Genomic DNA, 22,367 nt, shown 5'->3' with positions numbered 1-22,367 from the left:
CTGCCTGGATTGGGTCTCTACCTCATCAGATGACAGGACTCTGGGGCCCTTCCAGTCCTGGCTGTTGGGTTGAGGGGGAAGAGCACAGGGCACCTGAATGAGGCATGAAGCGCCTTTGACATCTCATTGCTGGTAGAGCCCTCCGGGGCTTTGGACCTCTCCCTGCCACTTCCTGTGGGTCTCCCTGTAGCACCAGGTGACAAGTCATCCGCCTCTGCAGGCATCCCTCCAGTGACATGGAGCCCTGCACTCTGCACATGGCTCATTCTGTTCTTGCCAGCCCAGGCTTTTGGAAAGTTCATTTAAAAATCTGTCTCCCTATAGCTTCTACTTTTTGGTTCCAGTGCTATTCATTGAAGCCACATGAAACAAGTTAAGCCTCCCTGAGAACCAGTTTCCTCACCTACAAAATGGGAATGATAGGTCCCATTCGTCCTGCCACCGCAGCAAAGGCTGTCATGTGGATTGTGTGGAAAGTTTTCCAGATCGTCTCAGACGTCAGCTCGGCCTTTCTGTGCCTGAGAAAGGAGAGAGGACCATTCCTCATGTGAATAAAGGCAGAGTGTTCTGAGAAGATTGGCTTAGGGCTCAGGCTCGGGCTGTGATCAGGATTGGCACTCAGTCTGGGGGCAGGATCAGGACTCAGGTTGTGTCTGGGATCAGAGCTCAGGCTGCAGCTAGGGTTAGGACTCAGTCTGGAGGCAGGACCAGGACCAGTGTGAGAGGGGTGCCAGTGTCAGGGTTCAGGCTGTAGCTATGGTAAAAGTTTATTCAGGAAGAGGGTAAGAGCACGGTTTGGGGTTAAGATCAGGGGTCAAAGCTTGGACCAGGATAAAGGTTCGGTCTGGGATCAGGATTAAGGTTGTCTAGGTTTGGAACAAGGCTCAGTTTATAGACAGTGTCAGAGATGGTTTATTCTGGAATTAGGATCGTGGCTCAGTCTGGGGTCAGGACTCAGGCTGTAACCAGGGTGTATATTTATGGGGTCAGGACCAGAGTCCAATCTGTGGCCAAGATCAAGGCCTACAAGCATTCATTTTGGGTTTGGGATCAGGCTGCAGACTGGGGTCAGGGTCAGGGCCAGGCCTTAGGCCCAGGCTGGGGTCAAGGCTTAGGCTATCACCCAGGTTTGATGGACAATCTGTAGCTCGGGTCGAGGTTCCATCTGTGGCTGGGCTGGGGTCAAGGCTTAGCTGTGCTGTGGGTCAGGACTCAGTTTGAGGCTTGTCTTTGACTGTGAGGACATCTGGGTTGGGGCTGACCTCCTGAATGTGTGTTTTTTTTTTTTTTTTTTTTTTTTTTTTGTATCTTGCTCCCTAGTAGCTCAGACCCAAGGTTTTCCTGGCAGACTCCAATCTTGGAAGTCTGCAGCAGACCTGGCAGCATCAGGATGTGCCCGGCGAGCATGGCAGGGAGGGGAGAAAGAGGAGGGGGTCCTTTCTAGGTAGCCCACAGAAGAGGCCAGGGAGTGCAGTATGTGAAGGACGAGGGGTTGGCCTCTGGGAGACCAGGATGGCCTGGGCAAGTGAAATCCTGACTTTCCAGGGGCATGAGAACCAGGCCACTGGTCTTGGAATTGCCAGCAGATTCTTGGGAGTGGGATGAGGTGGAGGAGGATAGAACAGGAGAGAAGGAGCGATCTTGGGGGCATCTGGCCCTTCATCCTGTGCAGACATGCTTTGGATGACGATGTGTGAAAGTATATGTGGACATGGGTACGCCCGTGTGTGTGCTGGGAGGGGGTCAGTGGGACACGCTTGTGCCTGTGGGCGTGCATGTGTGGATGTGCTGTGTCTGAGGTGTGCTGCTGACTGCACATGTGTTTAGGGGAGCGTGTCTGGCTGTGGGCAGGGTCAGGATAGGGGTAGGATGACACCAGGCTTCATCCCTCCATCCCTCCCCCTCCCCCTCAAGCTGCTGATGCCTCTTCTTCAGCCCCTGGCCTCTGCATGCCCCAAGGGTCCTGGCCATCCCACATGACTGGCATCTGAGCCTTGGATGACCCATCAGCTGAGAGCCTGTGACCCACTGCCTGGTAGCAGGAGACACTCAGGGGCAGCCCTCTCCAGAACTGTTCCTCACCAAGACTTCTTCGGGAGGCAATGGGGAAGTGAGACTGTCAGGTTGTGGGTCGTCGTTATGACCCCGTGGACCACACTCCTTTCCCCCCAGATGGCTCAAGCAAAGCTGAAACTGGCCGTATTCACAGGAGCCTGCCCAGGGAAGTAGAGCAGCCCCAGGCAAGCAGAGAGGGGTCCTGTGGAGGGCAGCAGTGGGCATGGAGTGGGGGCAGCAGCTGAAGCCAGGCCCCAGCAGGGAGGTGCCCCCTCATCATGTGAGTGGGGCCCACTGCAGCCTTGGTCTTTTAAGAAGGTTGGGGCCGGATCTGCAGGGTTCCAGCTACCCCCTCCCTGCAGGCCCCTTGCCACTGTTTTGTTTTCTTGGTTCTTTTTCTGCTGTCACTGTCCAGGGGTAAACAGGGGGAAGATGCCCCTTGGAAGTCTCTCCCTCTATCCTCTCTGTGTCTCTGTGTTCTCCTTCTCTTCCCCTTTTCAAGCATCTCCCAGCCCTGGGGGTCCTTTCTGGTCTGCAGGTTGGCTGCACAGTCATGAACCTGGGAGTCACGGACTTTGTAGGGTGTCAGCACCAGAAGGGGTCCGAGTCCTGTGCCTGCACATGCAACCAAGTGAGGGTGTGTGTCGTGCCTGCCCTGTACTCACCACCATGCGCTGACCCCCACCGTGTACCAGGCCCTAGAGGAGAGGCCTCTGGGACCTTGAACTAAGGTGTGTAGATGAGAAGGAACTGGCGCCGTGTGTGTGTGTGTGTGTGTGTGTGTGTGTGTGTGTCCCGAACTTACTGGTAAAGAGGGAACTTGGCCATGGGGCTGCCGTTGCCAAGCTCTTCCTCATGGTTTGGTGAGAGGTGCCCCGGTTAGAAACAGTGCAGTTTTCAGGTAGGACCAGGCAGATTGAGTCTTGGCTCTGACGTTTTCTAGCTCCATAACCTGGAGAAGCTCACAAACTCCTCTGAACCTTGTTTCATCACCTATAAAAGGGGGGTGCTGGCAGCTGTCTCCTGGGAGCCGTGTGCACACAATTGCCTCACTTGTCCCGTCTGTTAAGTGGGGCCATAAAACCTCACTTCTCCCTTGGTCTGAGTGGCTAACTTGGACTTTTTTGGTTGTGCATTCTTCCTAATAAAAACACGTGGGCACAAAGGTCCCAACCTATGAACAAATATTCCTCACATCATAGTTCATTTGGCTCCCGAATCTGGAAGGCAAGAATCAGATGTCAGGGGTTGGTTCCTGAGGCCATGGTTGAAATATGCGTGGTTCCTGAGTTTTGGATAGTGAAGGATCTAAACAAGGGTTTCTCGGAGTCTAATTAGTTCCTAAGGCAGGTCTCGAGGCGTATCTGTCTATTTACAAACGACGGACAAGTACTACGATATTAAATACACGTCGAGTAGAAGTTTCAAAATAATGAGGGTGAGAATAAACATGGAAAGAAACGTCGACGTCCTTGTGTGTTTCCCCCAGGATGTCCCACCCTTCTCAGAACATTCTGGGTCCCAGGTGGGAGGTGCTGAGGGGTTACCCCAAAGGGCAGGAGGGCCCAGCGGGGAGCCTAATCCGAGAAACACCCTTTGTTGCTGTGCCTCCGTCCCACTCGCCCCCTGTGCTGGGCCTGGGACAGGAAGGACAAGGAGATGTGACATCTGCCTGAAGGAAGCCCGTGATATCTGTTTGGCTGTTTCTCTTATTCGCAACAGGCTCCACAGAAAACCAAACTTTCTTTTTTTTTTTTTTTTTAAGATTTCATTTATTTATTCATGAGAGACATAGAGATACAGGCAGAGGGAGAAGCAGGCTCCATACAGGGAGCCTGATGTGGGACTCGATTCCGGGTCTCCAGGATCAGGTCCTGGGCCGAAGGCAGGCGCTAAACTGCTGAGCCACCCAGGGATCCCCCAAAACGTTCTTCTTTTTTTTTTAAAGATTAATTAATTAATTTATTTATTTATTCATGATAGATGTAGAGAGAGAAAGAGAGGCAGAGACACGGGGTGGGGGCGGAGAAGCAGGCTCCTTGCAGGGAGCCCGATGGGGGACTCGATCCCAGGACCCTGGCATCATGCCCTGAGCTGAAAGTAGCTGCTCAACTGCTGAGCCACCAGGCGCCCCTTGGCCATTTTCAAGTGTGCAATTCAGTGACCAGCACTGCTGTCCAACTCCAGAACTTTCTCATCTTCCCAAACTGAAACTCTGTGCCCATTGAACACTGCCTCCCTGTTTCCCCCCGCTGCAGCCCCTTGGCAATTACTGTTCTCTTTTGTCTCTGTGAGTTTAACTGTTCTAGATACCTCACGTGAGGGGAATCGTGCAGTGTTTGTCTTTTCACGTCCCACTCCTTTCACTGAGCATAGTGTCTTCAAGGTTCATCCATGTTGTGGCAGGTGTCAGAATTCCTTTCCCTTTTATGGCTGAGTAATATCCCATTGTCTGTAACATCACATTTGGGTTACTCATTCACCTGTCTGTGGGCACTTGGGTCCTTTTCACCTGTTAGCTGTCGGGAGTAAGGCTGCTATGAACATATGTGTGCAAATATCTCTTCTAGTCCCTACTTTCAATTCCTGATGCCTTTTATAGAGATAATTTTTTTAAAATATTTTATTTATTTATTTATTTATTTATTTATTTATTTATTTGAGAGAGAGAGAGAGAGAGCATAAGCTGGAAGCAAGGCTGAGGGAGAGGGAGAAGCAGGCTCCCCGCTGAGCAGAGATCCGATGCAGGACTCCATTCCAGGACCCTGGGATCAGGACCTGAGCCGAAGGCACACACTTAACCCTCTGAGCCATCCAGGTGCCCCTAGAGAGAGAATCCTTTTCCAAGCTTTTCCATGGCTTGGGGTCTAGCGATCGCAGTTTTGGTAACTACAGCATGCCACGAGGACTGTCATATTCGTCTATGAGAGCCCCAGATATTACGGGGCTGCAGGATGGCAGGGGAGGGACTAACGGGGGGATACTTGGGGGCTGTCTCAGAATCCCCCAGACAGACTCGGTGTGGAAGGCAAAGCACGGAGGGCGGAGGGCGGGTGGTATGTCCGAGCAGGTGGTTTGCTGTGGCCAGGGAGTGGGGCATGGAGGAGCCGGGCCGCGGGAGAGAAGCCGGCAGAGCGGGGCAGGGACCAGACCCCAGAGGGTGCAGCTGGCCCAGCTGAGGAGCCTCGGTTTCCCTGGAGGGAAGGGGCCACCCTGGAGATCCTCTAAGACCCTCGGATAAGCGTGGGAGAAGCACTATGTAAGACTTGCTCCCCTGCCCCCCCGGATCTGGCTCCACCGCGGGGGCCACAGTGGACATGGGGAGGCCATGTAGAGAGGAGGCCTCCACCTCCTAGCACTTTCTCTCTTCCTGGTGTCTCCTGGCCCCTTGGAGCTCCCTGGTCTCTGCTGGTCCCTCCAGCCACTTGTGAGCACGTTCTCCAGGGTGCTTGGGCTCTTCATGCATTGGACATTTTGAGGTTTAGCTCAATCCCCTTTCCCAAAACTCATTCTATAAGCGATCCTTTCCCTGCAGACACTCCTGCACACACACGCATTCACACACTTGTGGTCACACACACCCACGCACACGTGTGCACTCATACATTCATGCACTCACATATGTACTTGCACACAACCACAACGCACCCATCCTCGTGCACACACACTCATTCCCACCATACCCCCACACACATGCACTCACATACTCGGAGAACTCACTCATGCACGCGCACACAACACCCACGCTCATACACATACCTATGCATGCAATCACAGCACACAACACGCCCACAGTCTCCCTTCTCCTCTCCCCCCCCACCCCCTGCCATCTGTCTTGTTTCCAGACTTCTTTGAAGGATCAGAACTAACATGTACTGAGAATCTTCAGGGCGTCATACGATGGGTTCTGGTTCTTTCCACTTCTCCTCAGTGGCAGTCTTCCAGGGTGGATGTCATCCCCCCATTGTACAGATGTGCAAACTGAGCCGAGGCTGGTGATGGTCTCACAGGAGCTGCTGGGACCAGGGCCTACACACAGGGTCCTAGGGCCCTAACTCCTTCTCCTGGCAGCTCAGTGTTTTTTCTGTATCATAAACTCACTGTGTCAAGTTGGCAAGACTCCCAGGATCAGGACCACGTTTGCTCCTTCTCCTGTGTCTCCTACATAGGCTGGAACTCTGAAGATGCTCAGTGAATTCTCTTGAATCAGACTCTGAGTTCTGATGTCGGGGCATGGTCTCAGAGACCCCTGTTGTGTTCTTGTGCTGTTCTGCTGCATGGAATGTTCCTCCTCCCTTTCAGGGCCCAGCCTGGGGGCTCTTCTTAGGAGCACCCCCAGCCTCCACTGCCCCTGCCTCCACGTCTGTGTCACTCTATTTGGAACTCACCTCTCAGTGGGACTGTCATGATCATTGTTATTAACTCTTCTGTCTTCCCTGTGGGACTAGGAGCTCCATGGGGACAAGGCTGTCTCTGGTTCACCTTTGGGAGTCCAGAGATGCTCCTGAGGCCCACACAGCACTGGCCCCTGGAGGATGTCCTTGGAGTGGAAGGAACCTGCACGTGTGTTTGGTTCAATTCCCTGACCAAGGGGGCTCTCCCGCCTGCTCCTGGGAGAAGGCTTTCATGGAGGATTCCCTTCTGGTGCCTCTGCCTGCATCCCCTTGTCACCCCCAGGCTTGCCTGCCTTCAGAGGTACCACGCTGGGGAGGAGGCAGGGCGGAGCTGGTGCCCTGGTCCATCCCCCTGGGTCCTGAAGCTCTCAGTGGGCAGCTTGTGTGCAGGGCCTCCCGGTTTCCTTCTCTCTCCTTTATGCCCCGGGGAGCTGGCTTGGATGACCTTGGGCACCAGGGCCCCTTCCCCTTCAGCATGAGGACGAGGCAGTGGGTGTAGATGGAAGAGTCCAAGAGACCTGGGATCAGCCCTCTCTCTGCGGCCAGCCAGTACTCCCTCTGCCATCGTCCTGCCACCTCTGTGGCCTCAGTTTCCCTCCCTGTAACACCAGGGGTTGTCTCCCTGACCCCAGGGCCCTCCCCAGCTGTGCCCTCCTGCACCTGTGAAATTCTGAGAGCAGAGGCGGGAAGGCGAGATGGCCCCTCTTTCCCCCGCCGCCTCTCCCTGTCCCCCAGGGTCACCCCAAAGCCTCTCCCTCCCCCGGCTCTCTGGAACTTCCCTGCAGCTGCAGGCCTGGTGAGACAATTGGGTGTTTTAGAGAAATACATTTTTGGGCTAATTTGCCATGCATAAGTGTTTCTCTTACCCTTTAAAGGCGGAGAACAAAGAGGCCTTTCTGCACCCGGGCAGGCTGCTGGGGAGGGGACCGCAGCTGTACCGGGCCAGCGACCCTCCTCCCTCTCTCATCCCTGTGAGCGCCCCACCACGCCGCCCACCGCCCCCCAGGAGAGACAGCCTGGACTTTCCCAGCCTCCCCCAGCCCCCTGCCCTGCTGCCTCCAAGGCCCCTCTGGTCCTGCCCCACCCCAACCCCCACCCTCCCACCAGCTGCCCCAGGCAAGAGGGAAAGTGTGCGTGGGTGGGGGGATGGATGGATGGATGGATGGATGGATGGGGAGGGGGCATGCCAGGAGACAACAGCGCTCTACGAGGCTTGCCAGGGTGGTGATGGCCTGGCTGGGTGGGTGCCAGAGCTCCTGCGGGTTGTGTGGTGTAGTCACGGGGTGTGGGATGGTGTCAGCAGTCATCAGGTGAATCACTAGTGTTGGGGCGGGGGGGAGGTGACAGTCACTCCATCCATCCATTCACCAAGGCGTTCATTTGTTCGCTTGTTCACTCGTTCAGCCAGTCTCTGTTGTGTTCCCCCCATGTGCTGGTCTCAGGGACCCCCATCCTGGAGGAACAGAGAGGCACTAATGATTACAGTAAAGCATCTGAGGTTCGCTTACTTCTTAGAGGAGCTGGCACCTGTGGGAGTGGCTGCAGGGACAAGGCTGTGGGTGCAGAGGTGCGAGGAGCAGGTGCTTCGTCCTGCCCGGTGTGTGATGAGGGACATGGGGCCTGGTAGCGGCTTCCCTTGCTGGCGGCGAAGGCCCTGAAACTGGCAGATGCAGCGTTACACCCTCCCCGTCACAGTTCACCATCCTCCCATACCCTCAGGCCCTTCCTTCCCCTGGAACTCCCTCCTCTCACCCTTGGCTGTTCTGAGGCCACACCTCTCCTCTTCTGGGGGCCTCTCCTAGCTCCTGATCCCTCTCCACCGGGGCTCAGCCCCTCAGCTGTCCTGTCCGTCTCCCCCACGATGCACACACACCTCCACACACCTACGCTCTCGTCCTGTCTGCACTTTTTCCCCATCTTCGTGGGCTCACTGAGGGCAGGGGCCTTGGGTGTCTTCCCAGCACCCAGCACAGGGTGAGCGTGCAGCCCTCTGTGCTCAGGAGAGGAGCACTTGGGGCTGGACACCCCTCGTCTATACTCAGAAGAGCAGCAGCTGATGTTTATTGAGGGGTTACTGCACACCAGACACTGCGGGCGACATCTGATAGCTCCCTCAGTTGTTGTAACACCTTTATAAGGTAGGCGCTGTTACCTACCATTGTTCTACAGATGGGGAAACTGAGATACAGAGAGGCTGAAGTTTTGCTAAAGAGCATCTGGATCCCAGGGAAGGAGGTGTCAGAGTCTTCGCTCTAAGCCATTATCGGTGTCACCCAAGAGCCACCTGCTCCCTTGTGCCGTCTGGGGTAGACTGGCAGACGCTGGATTCTCCTTTGGACATCCTGCAGCTTGCTCCATGTGCTCCAGCCCTGGGCCCTGCCTCTGCCCCACATGTGTGCATGTGAGATGGTGAAACACGGAGGTTGAATTGCACGAGAGAGCAGTGGGGGGCCTGGGTGCCTGTCTTGGGTGAGAGGCAAAGCCAGCCAGGGTGGGAGGCCAGGGCTGCTTCTTTGCTGCTGCTTGGCGCTGCCGCAGGGGTGGGCATGGCCTTTGGCGCTTGGATTTGAGGATCAACAAGGGATTCAGAGCCTCTGCTTCCCCAGCATTCAACATACCCGATGGCATGAGTGACACCTCTCAGTGCTCCAGATGTCAGCACAGGGTGATGGATAACAGGCTTCACGACTCTCTGTGTCCACATATGTGTGCATGCTTCTTTTTTATTTTAATAGTTTTTTTTTAAAGATCTTATTTATTTATTCATAAGAGACACACAGAGAGGCAGAGATACAGGCAGAGGAAGAAGCAGGCTCCCTGTGGGGAGCCCGATGTGGAACTCGATCCCAGGACCCCGGGATCACGCCCTGAGCCAAAGGCAGACGTTCAACCACTGAGCCACCCAGGTGTCCCTGTGTGCACGATTTTGCATGGACATATGTCCGTCCCTGGGTGTGCCTGTGGGTGGCTTGGCCCTGCACCTCTGTCTCAGGGTGCTCAGGAGATGAAGGAAAAGGCAAAGATTGAGAGAGGCCAATGGCTGCATAGTCACCCAGACTATGTGTGGGACAGAGAGAAAGGGGCGGCCCTCTACCCCTTACATGCTCCCGAATGTACATATCCTCTGAAGGCTGGAGCAAAACAGGCAGAAAGTGAGATGTGGCTGTTTGCCCAGAGGGGTTGACAGGGAGCCCTGCTGTGATGGGCAGGCGACTCTGGGCCTGTCTGAACAGGGCCTCTGAGACTCCGCAAAGACCCCGCAGGCCCTGGCTGCTCGCTCCATCGCAACGCTTGATGGGCACATACAGGTGGTGACTGCGTGCCTGGCCTGTGGGCACGACCAGGGGGGTGGGGTGGGCAAGGCCAGGAACCCAGAGTCCAAGAGAAAAGAGTGCCCAGGGACAGGGGTTCAGGGATCGGAGGCATGAGAGGTGTGGTCAGTTGTTGTGTGTGTGTGTAGGAGGGGTGAGAGCTGCTCAGGAACCCTGCGAGGTTAGGGAAGGAGGTTTGAAGGTTAGAGATTGATGGGGACAGGAAGGCCCCGTATTCATAGAATCCTAGAATGTGAAAGGTCTTTAGAGATGACCTTATTCAAGTCTAGTTTATACAGAAGGGAAACAGGCCCAGGGAGAAGGGATGACTTGCCTAAGACAGTGATGGAGTCGATTTGAGTCCATTCAACTAGTAGTCCCTAAGCCTGGGGGGCACCAGGCTGAAGAAGCAACCTTAGATAAGGACCCATCTTACCTTACCTCAGTTGGCTGTGGTCTAGTGGGGTAATGGACACATAGAGATAAGCACCATCCAGCACCACAAGTGTGACCATCAAAGTGTGTATGAAGCAGCAGGGTGGGGGGTAATAGAGGACTACCATCTAGGCAAGACCTCTTGTCAGAGGTAGCATCTGCGTTGGGCTTTGAAGGATGAAGAGGAGTTCAAAAGGCTGAACAGGGAATGAAGGGATTAGTTTCCAGGCTAATCAGGCAGTTTGAGTTGGTTTCTGTTTTTACCATCCCTCAAGGCAGCCAGCTCACTGTCCTCCATGAGCACCCCACTCTGTTGAAGGCTACAAGCAGGCTGGGATGGCAGGGGAGTGTTTCTGTCTGAGGCAGGGGAATGGGCTCAGGGTGTCCCAGGGCCGCAGATTCAGCTTGGCTGTAGGTCAGTCCTTGATTCAACCCCCTTCCATTAAGTCAAGAAACATTGACTGAGCATCAATTATGAATAAACTTTACCCAGTGGGGAGGATTGCTAGAGGCAAAGAGGAAAGAAGGGCATTGCAGGAGAGGGGAACAGCATGAGCAAAGGTGTGGTTGCTGGAAAGCAGGGTCCTGTTCACCAAGTATCCTCTATTTTGTGTGGCTGGAGCAGGGGGCGTGAAGGGAGCAGCTCAAGACGCAGCTGGAAAGATAGGCAGGTGCTGGAGCTGCAAGGCCCTGGGGAGGAGTTTGGGTTTTCATTTATGGCAAGTGGGAGATGCTAATGGATTTTGAGCAAGAGCAGTTCTCTCAAGAGCCCGAGACTGGGCTGGGAACTTAAGAGAACCCAGAAGCCTCTGGAGGAACCAGGAGATGGCCCCTGTGGACAGCGGTGTGCTGGTAAATGCTTAACAATCAGCTCCATTGGGGGAGAGGGAGGCTAGCCAGTGGATTTTCACAATGTAAAAGCTCCCACAGGGCCAATTTTCAGGCCTCCCAGCTGATACCAGCAGGCTTGGAATGTTCCAGAAAATGTAACCATTGGCTCTCCCGTGCTGGTATGAGCTGACTCCTGCACAACATGTCACCCAGGGTTATCAGCTATAATTTCCAGGGCTCAACCACCCTTCTCTCCAGGTTCACTTCCAGTGGGACCCTCACATGGGAGCCCAGGGATGGAGACCTACCTGGGAGGTTCGTCCAAGCTCAGGGGGTTCTGAGCCCCCAGGCCCTGTGGGTTTGAGCCATAGCTCAGCTGGTCCCGTGCTGGGTGACCCAGGCCCACCCCTCACTCCTCTGGGCTGACTTGCTTTGCGGGATCCTTCTGGGCTGAGATGATGATGCAGTGGGCAAGTATGGGGGGCAGAGGACGGAGCCAGGAGGGCGTCGGGGAGCATGGGCAACTGTTCTCTGGGGGTAGGGAGCAGCCCCAGCCCTACCCACCTCCAGCTCATTCTCCTGAAAATCCATCAGATCACCAGCTGGCACTGGGGCAGGAGGGGGGTCCTGAGATGTGAGGGGGCTGGGGACAGGGTGGGGGGCATTGAGAGCCACATGGGAGGCTCTAGGCTATAGACCATCAATGCCTCAAACCCTGCCAGGGGTAAGCAGGTTTCTGGACCTCGATACAAGTGGTTCCTCTGACTGGTGCCACCCTCTCTGGCCTGTCTCTTGGAAAACTCCTACTCATCTGTCAGGCCTCAGCTCCAGGGCACCTCTTCCAAAAAGCAGGGGTTAAGAGCACAGGACCTGTGAGGCCCTGGATAATCTTACTCTTTCTCAGCCTCCTCTGTGGGACAGATGGGAGCAACAATACTACATAGCTTGTAGGATGCTCGGTGAGAAGAGCTTGACACATAGGGCCCTACTTCTGATCATCGTGATATTATCATCACTCCTTAGTGACCCCCCTGCCCCCATGTCCCTCCCAGGGAGGCTTGGCCTCTGAGTCCCCACCATGCCTTGTGAGTACCCCTTCAATCAGGTGGTGATTATGGCCACGTGTGTCTCTCCCGCTGGACAGTGAAGCCCTGAAGGTGGGGACTGGGTCGGATTTCCCCGGGGGGTTCCAGAGCACAGCCTGAGCACAGGCGGGGCACAGGCCTCACACTGTTTTAGGTGAGGGACTGACCCTGGCTGGTCGGTCCCTGGCCTTGGCTCCGACACCGACCGGCTCGCTGTCCTGGCCAAGTGGCTGTTCCCCACTGAGCCTGGGTTTCCTCGTGTGTGACTTGGATGACCTCTGAGGCTACTTCTTCCAGCCCCAAAATGTTGTGAGTCCATGTCCCAAACCCGAGTCACCATCCTGCCCCCGAACCAGCCCCCACTCGCTTCCCTGCCCCATCAATGGCTCCACTGTTCTCTGGTGACCTAGGCGTGAAACTTCAGAGTCATTTTTGACTCATCCGCCTCTTTATCCCCTCATGGCTAATCATCAGCCACGACAGTTTTTCCTTCAAAATGTTGCTCACATCCGTTGTCCCCTCTCTGGTATTCTGGTCCCCTCTGTCTGAAGCTGGGGTGATGTTGCCTAATTTCTAACCGGCCGGCATCCTCCTACTTTCCATCGTGGCCATCTCCCCAGTGGAGCTCCCCAAGTGCCACTGCCCTGTCCACCCTAGAGATGCATACCTGTCACCTGACAGGGGATTAGCAGCCCCTGAGTCTGGCAGCGGGGAGGCCAGGTATGCCCAGGAGAGACCGGGCAGGAGGGGGGATCCTGAGTGGAGCATGGGGTGCCCCCCCCAGGTCACCGTGGCTTGTCTCCCAGCGCGCACATACACATCTGCTCACACATCTGCTCGGGAGACCCAGCGTGATTAGATAGAGCCCTGCCCGCACGGAGCTCACACCGGACAGGTCCCATATTGTGGGGTGCACAAGGGGCGGTGGGCGCTGCTCCCTCGGCCCGGAATCGGGAAGCTTCACAGAGGAGAGACGGCTGGTCTTGATCTTGAACATGGAGAAGTTCTGTTTTCTTCAGATGGGGTTTCAGGCCGGGAAGCAGCCCGTCCATGGGGGAGGTGTTTGGGGCAGCTGGTGCTGGCGGGGCGAGGCTGAGCAGGGCTGGGTGGGCTGGGTAGGCTGGGGACCCTTGCTGGTCATAGGTGAGTAACCTCAGGGACCCCTTCCTGCCATCTGCAATTCATGTCCCCCAAGCAGAGCTGAGTCCCCGACCCTGGGAGGCAAGTTGTCTCTGTAAAAACCAAAGTGACAACCTGTGGCTCCGCACTCTACGGTTTCCCCGTGCTATCCTTCCCTAGTTCCTTGTCCTCTACCAGCCCCATGGGGTGGCCCTGGGCAGCTCGTTACCCCCATTTTACAGATGAGGGAACTGAGGCTTGGAGAGGGGAAGGGGCTTGTCCAGGGTGACAGCTAGTCTTTGCCAGAGTGAAGTCTGGAATTTCCCTGGCCCTGGAGGCCAGACTCTAGAGGTTGGGGGTAGTCAAGCTCCAGTGCCCATGTCCTCCCAGGGTGAGGCTGGCTCTAGGGGACCCAGAGGGGGGATGGACCCAGCTGCTGGGAGGCCGGGATTGAGACTTGTGCCCACTGGGGCCCCCCCAAGGCCAACTGTGTGAGCAGGAGCCCCCTGCCTGGGCGCCCCGGGGTGGGGGTCAGCCCCAGGGAGCCGGAGGGACTGGGTGGCGGATTTGTGTTTCCACTCGATTCCCTCGGTTGTTTTTCAAGAGCCGTGGCAGGATCCCGAGGGGCGGGGCGGAGGCGGGGAGACCTCAGGAAGGCGCCGAGGCCCCTGCTGCCCGCCCCCATGTGACTCCTCTGATTGACGACAGTGCCACATGGAAGGGCCTCGAGGCTTCCGTCCTGCGCTGGCAGGATGGGTGTGTGACGTGGACCAGGGCACCGGGCCCACACTGGGTGACTTCCCGCGTGACCCACGCCGTCTCCAGTGCACTTTCCATTGGAGACCAGCCCCTTTGACTGCGGGGTAGGAGAGGCCCGTGACCGTCGCCTGACCCCCGCTGCCAGCACAAGCCCAAGGGGCAGGTACCCAGGGCCAAACCCGGGCAGGGCCGAGGGTGGGGGTGGTGCCCCGAACCCTGGGAGTCCGGTCAGTGCCTCCCGGCTCTCCAGCAGCCCTCCCACCTGCCCCTCTGCCCCCTCAGCTCGCCTGCTGTCCATGGCGGGTCCCCTTCCTCTGCTGCCTCCCGCCACCATTTCGGGCCTGCTGCCTCGCCACGCGCCGTGCATCTCTTGACTGCGCCAGGTCTGGCCATGCTGGGCTCGCTGTCCCCGCTGGTTGTCTTTCCGGCCTTCCAGAACTGCCCACACCCTGGTCCCCGGCCCAAGGCCTGGCCTCTCCCCTCCCACTCACCTGCAGTCTCGTCTGCATTTCTCCAGTGGTGGCAGGAGGAGTGGGGACAGCTGCTCCTGCTTCAAAACCTGCTCAGCCATCCTAAGCTACATGGTGGAGGGTGAGTCCTGGCCCTTCTCTGGGCCTCAGCCTCCTCCTCAGTGAAGCAGGGGGATAGTTACAGAGCCAGCAGCCTCCCAGCACTAGATCTGAGGAGATAGGTGGCTGGCACAGGGTAGGGGTCAGGGAGGAAATGGAAGAGCTCAATGGAGATTGGACTCACCATCAGCTGTACAATCCTGAACGATACTGATGGTTCCTGAGCCTCAGTTTCCTCCTCTGTAAAATGGGTATAATAATAGTTCCTTCCCTTGAGACTGAACAAACTACTCCCAGGGGAGGAATTATCCACCTGGCCAGGGTGAGGGAGGGCTTCCTAGAGGGGCAGCTCTCATGGCTCTGGACAGTGATTGGCCAGCAAAGACTCATAGGAAAGTGCTCCAGGGCAGGTGGAAACCAGGAGCTTTAAGCTGAGACCAGGAGGGGTGTAGGTGAGACCTGGGGCTTTGGCCCAGGGGAGCAGGGGCCTTCTGGGATCCCACCCCAGTCTCCTCACCCTGCTTCTGCAGCCAGGGGGCTGAGGTCACTTCCTGCTGTGCAAGCTGGTTCCCTTCTCTGTGCTTTTACTTGTGCTGGGCCTCCTGGTCTCCAGACCCTCTGGCAGAAATCCTACCCACCCCCATGACCTGTGTGACAACTTGATTCTTTCAGGAAGCCTTCCTAGGCAGGGCCATCTCCCTGTCTGTCCTGTCAGCGCTGCCTGTTGTACAGTCCACCGTGTCGGATTGTCTTGTAAGCAGTGCACAGGCCTGGAACCTAACAGGAGCCCAGGGACCACTAAGCCCCCAGCAGCAGCCTCCATGCTGGCTTTCCACTCATCCCTACGCCCAACCCTTGCTACCATCCTACGGGGCCAGGAGGGATAAGGGACCATTCCACCATTGATGTAGAGGTCCGAGAGACCAGGAGGCTGCCCGGGACCCACAGCAAGGTGGGGAGCAGACAGGAACACAGCACTCACTTGTGCTTTCCCTCTCTGTCTCTGTCTCTGGGGTCTAGTGGAGGCAGGTTTCCTTTCTGTTCAGCTGGGACTCTGGAGTCCGTCCTGCTTTTGTCCCTCTGGGCCATGCAGACTTCCTGCCCTGCCTGCTGGCCTGTCTGCTGTTGGAGGGTCCCCTGATACTGTCACTAGGTCTGTAGCCATAACCCTACTGCTCCAGGCACCTGACTGGGGCTGAGCTGAGGTGTCCACAGTTCCCATATCTGGGAACACATGGAGGGTGCAGGGAGAGCCCTGGCAGTAGGGTAGGGAGGCACTGCCCTGACCCAGCTGGTGACCTTGAGCCATCACTCACCTCCCTGAGGCTCAGTTTCCACCACTGCCCCCCACCCCCGTTCCCCCCGCACCTCCCCAAAGAATGAAGTGCTGCCTTCTTATGCACACATCAAACCTGTAAGGTGTAAAACAAAACAAAACAAAACAAAAACCTGTGAGGTGTGTGTGGTTTTACAGATGAGGAACCTGAGGCTTTGGGATGCCTGGGACCCATCGGAGGTGGGGGGTGGGCCACTGAGCCCCTGCTTTGCTGGACTGTTTGTAATATCTTGGCACCATGGGGCTCATGGGGGTCAGTGTCCTGAGAGTTCTCTGTGAAGCTTTTAAAAACTTCCCAAAGAAGAGGCTTTGTTCTTCAAGCTGGGTGACCACAGGCCAGGTTCACCCTCCATTGGTTCCACCGTAGGGGCCTGCAACCCCACGATTATGAACCACTCCCCAGGGTAAACTTGCTTTCTCTCTCTCTTTTTTTAAAGATTTGATGTATTTATTCATTAGAAAGACACAGAGAGAGACAGAAACATAGGCAGAGGGAGAGTAGGCTCCCTGTGAGGAGCCCGATGCGAGACCCAGGATCCCGGGATCACGTCCTGAGCTGAGTGCACTCAACCACTGAGCCAGGCGTCCCAACCTTGCTCTCTTTAGAAACCTGCCTGTTCTGATCTTAACACATAGCAGGTGCCAGGTCGTCACTAACTCAGAGAATGACTGGACCATACTTATGAGAGAGTGGGCAACGTGGGGGGAGTCGCCGCCAGGGATGGGAGCACAGAAGGCATGGGGGGCTGTGGCAAAAGCCCTGGTAGGTCTCTAGCCCTCACCCCTGACCTCCTACAGTTTATTCTTTTTTTTTTTTTTTTTGAGATTTTATTTATTTGGGAGAGAGAAAGCACTAGCAGGGTAGGGGCAGAGGGAGAAGCAGACTCCCTGCTGACATGGGGCTGGATCCCAGGACCCCAGGATCATCACCTGAGCTGAAGGCAAAGGCTTAACTGCTGAGCCACCCAGGTGCCCCTACGGTTTATTCCTTGCACGGCATCCACAGCGTCCTCGTGGAAACGGCAGTCAGGCCACAGCACCCCCTGCTCCAAGCCCCTGAGGGCCCCATCACGCCGGGGTTCCTCCAGCAGTCCCCTATGTTCTGACCCCCTTATGCTGGTCCTCTCTGTTTCCCCTCACTCCCTCCGTTCCCACCACTCTGGCCTCATGGCTGCTCCTAGACTCCCCGGCACAGGCCCTCTCAAGTCCTTCACATGTGCTGCCCCTACTGTCTGGAACATTCTGCCCCAGATATTCTTCCTCTCTTCATTCAGATCTTTGTCAAACAGCACACCTTTCTAGGGGCCTTCCCTGTCCACCGTTTCTAATGTCCACCCGTTCTGCCTTCCTGACCCTGCTTTGTTTGCCATCAGAGAGCCTGTGGCCACCTGACATTAGCTTGTATCTTCACTTGTCTGTTGTTCATCGCCACAGGGTGAGGGCAGGAGTGGTCTGTTTCATCCAATGCTGTGGCCCCAGGGCTGGGACAGGGCTGGGTCCGTGACTGGTGCCCAACTCCTATTTGTAGAAGGACGGAGGGAAAGACCTCTTTCTTCTGCTTAGCCATGGAGTGCCTCCCGTGTGGGGCTCTGTGTTAGGTGCTTCTAGAACAAGTCAGCAGAGGAGACTGTAGCTCACTTGAGCCCAGCTGACCCCAAGGTAGCAATGGTCATTAAGTGAATATATGTGAAGCGTCCCGGGCACCATGGCTTCTTTTCTCCTTATTTGCCTTATGACCAGATGTGGTCTCTAAGGCGCCTGAGAACAGGGCTGCTGGGGGGAGAGTGGGGGAAGGGGAGACAGCTGGGTATGGATGAAAGAGATTAAATTAAATTTTCGGGAAAATTTTCTAACAGGCAAAACTGTGCAACAAGGAAGGGACTTCCTCAGGAGGAAATGTGCTCCCTGTCAGCAGGAGCCAAGTGGAGGCTGGTGGCCTTGGAACCCCACCCCACCAGCCCCTAGCGCCAGAAGAAGCCGTAAGGTGATGTAAGGACTTGGGAGTCCTCCCCGAGGTTGGGGTGGGCCAGGCCCTGGGGCTTGCAGCAGGCATGGGTCAGCCGTCTGAGCAGGCCTAGGCAGCAGAGGCCAGGCTCCAGTCCCCAGTCCACAGGCTGCTGGGACTCGGCCAAGCAGCCATATTGGGCCTCTGGGCCTGTGACCCGCAGCCCAGGCCTGGGAGACAGGAAATGGCCCAGCGGCCGAAGGCCCCTAGCGAGCCCTGGCTCCCTCCCCACCTCCCACAGTGGCCTCGCCTGTGCCCCTGCGCCCCGCGCCCATGGGGTTAAATCTCTCCCTGTCTCTCTCTGCTCCGAGTTGTTTTCCAAGTGAAGCAGAGAATGGTTCTCTTGTTACCAACATGGCTTCTGGGCATTGGGTAATGCGCTCCCTCTTCTCCCTGCGCAGCTCCACAAAGGGACCTTTTGTTCGTCTCCCTGCCCCTCTCCCTGGCTCTTCCCCTGCCCCCCACCCACCCTGACTCCCTCCTCCCCGCCTCCCGCCCCACACTGCACCCCTGGGCTGCGAGGACTGACCGTGGTCTGGCCGCCCGGGGAGGAGAAGGGCCTTGTGGCCGCGGCGGCCATTTTGAGAGCGGCCTTCCTGGCCATTCCCCTGGCTCCTGAGGGGCTTGGGGGGTCGGGGAGGCCACGGGGGGGGGGGGGGCGGCTGGCACTCCACGGGAGGTCTCCTGTGCCCTCCCGCCCTCTAGGGAGCAGGGGCACCCTCCCGGCCGGGCCACCTCTGTGCACCCTGAGACCAGACACCTTCCTGTCCACCATGTGGCTTGACCCTTGGCAGCCCCCGAGGTGGGAGTGACCCCACTTCCGCAGGTGGAGGCCGAGGCTAAGCGGGGTGAGCGTCCTTCCAGCTAGGGGCTCAGTGAGCAGGTGCTGCAGCTGGAGGGAGCCGCGCTCCTCCCCAGAAACCCCTCCAGGAAAGAGCCCTGACCCATGGGAAACCTGGAGATGGAGGCCTGAAACCAAATTTACTGGAACTTTTTGGAAACGGAACAGATTGTGCCCAAGATGGGAGTGTCAGGAAGCCAGTCAGGTATCGAAGCATCTGCTCTCAGGGAAGACAGTCTCTGTCCACTGTCCCCTGCTTTGTCCCTCACAGGCCACCAACAACATTTTTCAGATGAGGAAACAGGCACAGAGAGGATACACAGCCAGGACATGGCACTCACCCAATTGACTCCAACTCCGGTTGTCTCTTTCCAGAGCTGCTGCCCACTCCATGAGAGGCCCAGGGACTTGGGAGGAGACCTAGGTAGATCACAGCAGCAGCCCCAGCCTCCCTGTCTGCAATCACAGGAGCCAGTGCACTGAGGAGGTGCTCAGGTGCCTCCTCCATCTCACTCTGTCCCTGTGTCTATAGGGACATAAAACAGACCACCTGCGTGGTGCCAGCAGTGTGCATTCACCTGTAACCACTGAGCTGGGCCTGGGGCCTTAGGGCCACAGCAAGATGGATGGGTTGGGGATGGATGGATGGATGGATGGATGGATGGATGGATGGATAGATGGGTGGATGGGAAGCTGGGGGGAACAAAGAGAGAGAGTGAAGATTTATTCACAGTTGACTACATCCCTGGGCCTGCCCTCAAGGAGCCACAGTCCAGGAGGAGAGGTAAATCACTGAAGAGCCAGTGTGCTGCAAGACAGGGCTCCTGGGAGCTCACCCCTAGCTGGGAGGTTGAGGAAGGGAGGCTTCTTGGAGCAGGTGATGACTGAGGATGGAACCTGAAAAGACGAGGATAAGTCAACTAGGCAAAGAAATTGAGACAGAAGGTGGGCAAGGAGCTGGCATGGGAGTGGGCCTGGGGCTGGGGAGGAGAAGTGAATGGTGTGGGATGGGATGAAGAGGCCACAGCAATGTGCCAGAGCAGGGTGGGGTCAGGGAAGGTGGGAGAGGTGGGCAGGGGAGGATCCGTGTGGGCTGCTGAGGGTAGTCAGGGGGGCTTCTGAGGACCTAGGATGCCCTGATGAGGTAGGTATATGAACTAGATCCCCAGGGCAGTGAGGTGGTCACTGAAGGATTTTCAAGGGGTCAGATTTGTGTTCCAGAAAGATCACATGGGCTAGGTCTGTGCCAATCTGGCTTATTACTGTTTTCCCAGCACCCAGCTTGTGCCTGGAATATAGTAGGTGCTCAATAAATGTTTTGAATCAATACACGAATACCAACAGTGTTCTCTGAGGTAGTGGCTAACTCCAGTTGTAGAACTGGGGCCTCAGCTGCCTCATTTGTAAAATGAGGATAACAACACCTGTCTCCTGGGGGGGCCGAAGTGGCGAAGGGATGGAGCTCAGTATCCTGCATGAGGTCCGCGCTCCATAACTGGCACCTTTCTGAGATGCGTGCAGGATATGCTGTGGGCAAGCTGAAGGCAAGGGCCAGGTTAGAAGGATCAAGTCCCACATCGGGTTCCCTACAGGGAGTCTGCTTCTCCCTCTGCCTGTGTCTCTGCATCTCTCTCTGTGTTTCTCATGAATAAATAAATAAATAAAGTCTTAAAAAAAAGGTGGGGGCAGAGTCATCCAGGCAGGAGAATAATACCAACATTTATCAAGGGCTTAAGCTCTTCGTGCATTTTACTCCCATAATCTTCAAAACAAGCTAATGCAGAAGGCACTATGGTCACCCCTATTTTATTGTCCGGGAAACCGAGGCACAGAGAGGTGAAGTGATTTCCCCGAGACCCCGAGGCTGCTGAGTGGTGGACGGAAGTGCACTGGACGCCTGAGCTGGTGATGGAGATGGTCTGGACAGCCACCCGGGGAGGGGACACAGTCCAAACGACGGACCAGATGGTGGGGGCAGGCATGATGGGTGAAGGAGGCATCAGGGATGACCCTCGTTTTCAGGCCTGGGTGACCCGATGGAAGGTCGTTCCATTTCCTGAGCGAGGGACACAGCAGGACGGGCAGGCTCGGGGCATCTGAAGGGCTGTTGGGCCGTCTGGGTGGAGATGCCCGGGAGGTCTGGCGTCTAGTAGAAGAGAGGTTGGGGCTGGTGATGTGGACCAGGGTGAAATGAGCTCTTGGGGCAAGTGGAAGTATGAGGGGTGGAGGAGCCTCACGCCTGCAGCGGGTGCCGAGGAAGAGGAGTGACAGCAGATGTTATATAGCATTTGCTTGGTGCCAGACGTGATCCTAACCCCTTGATTTCTTTCTTTTTCTTTTTTTTTTTTTAATAAGTTTTTTTTTTTTTATGATAGTCACAGAGAGAGAGAGAGAGAGAGAGGCAGAGACACAGGCAGAGGGAGAAGCAGGCTCCATGCACCGGAAGCCCGATGTGGGATTCGATCCCGGGTCTCCAGGATTGTGCCCTGGGCCAAAGGCAGGTGCCAAACCGCTGCGCCACCCAGGGATCCCAACCCCTTGATTTCTTATTAAAATCCTCCCAACAACAACAACAAAAATAAAATAAAATAAGATAAAATAAAATCCTCCCAACATACCCTGTGAGGGGGTCCATCACCTTCCCCACCTCACATCCCAACTGGTGGTGAGAGGTCTGTACGGTCCGGGTGGCCAGGGCTGTGACTGACCCAGGCCCCAGGCCCACAGAGGGGATGTGTGGAGATGCTCTGAGGGCAGCCTGACTATGAGCCCAGGTGGAGGCATCTGCAGAAGACAGGAGGACGATGCAGGCCTGCCTCAGTTGCCCCTTCGGAATGTGGCTGGGCCAGCTCCCCTCCCCACGCCTCTGTCCTTGGCTCTGAGACAGAGGAGGCCAGCAGGGAGATGGGGCCAGTTCCGCTCTCAGGACCTCTGTGGGGTCCGGTCAAAGGGGTGCAGAGCTGGAGGGCTGGATGGGGTAAGCAGCAGGGGAGCTGAATGTTCCACGGATCAGGGCCAAGGGGCTGGTACCCGGACCCTGGTAATCCTCGAGCTGGGCGTTAGGGGCAGGGCCCGGGGCGTCCTGGCACAAGCTGCCCTGGCCCTCCCCGTTTCTCAGCTGTGAGGGAGGCTGCAGGGCCTGGAGTGCGGCTGCCCCACAGTGAGCACTCCGCAGTGGCGCTGATTTTGTGCCATCACTGCAGGGGGGGGCGGGCAGAGTCAGGGCTGCAGGCCCAGGGGAGCCCCCACCGCCCTGGGGAGGACAGACATTGTGCTGATGATGGGACATCTGGCAAAGGCTCCCGGGAAGGAGCTTGCTACTGCCAGCTTTGCAAGGTATGTGGGCACAGGAAGAGGTGGCCCCGGGCGGGGCTTCAGTTTCTGGGGACAGGTAGCAAGCAGGGTGCCAGCAGGAGCAGAAGGCTGCACAGTGAAACTGGTGGTGCTTTGGGAAATAGTTGGTGACCTGATGTAGCCAGCAGAGGGGCCCAGGAGGCGGCTGGGTGGGGGGAGGAGGGGCTCTGTGGGCAGCAGTGGGAGCCAGGGACCAGCCAGGGCTGGGGTGTGGAGAGCAGCAGAGGGGATGCGCATGGCGTGGAGGGCTGGACAGACAGCATGGGGGGCGGG

At 56.7% G+C, this 22,367-nt stretch overlaps 1 long non-coding RNA gene across 1 annotated transcript in view; it reads left to right on the top strand.

Annotated features, from left to right (window-relative positions):
- LOC129511674 (uncharacterized) overlaps positions 1 to 19,748 on the top strand; it is a 46,952-nt gene extending 27,204 nt beyond the window's left edge. The window contains exons 2-3 of the long non-coding RNA XR_008664879.1: positions 17,751 to 17,878; positions 19,116 to 19,748. This is a non-coding gene — a long non-coding RNA (uncharacterized LOC129511674). The remainder of the gene's footprint in view (positions 1 to 17,750; positions 17,879 to 19,115) is intronic.
- The last annotated feature ends 2,619 nt before the right edge of the window (positions 19,749 to 22,367 follow it).

The sequence above is a fragment of the Nyctereutes procyonoides genome, unplaced genomic scaffold, assembly GCF_905146905.1.
Source record: "Nyctereutes procyonoides isolate TBG_1078 unplaced genomic scaffold, NYPRO_anot_genome, whole genome shotgun sequence".
NCBI lineage: Eukaryota > Metazoa > Chordata > Mammalia > Carnivora > Canidae > Nyctereutes > Nyctereutes procyonoides.
The sequence above is the reverse complement of the archived record's forward strand: the minus strand, read 5'-3'. Positions and strand labels throughout refer to the sequence as shown.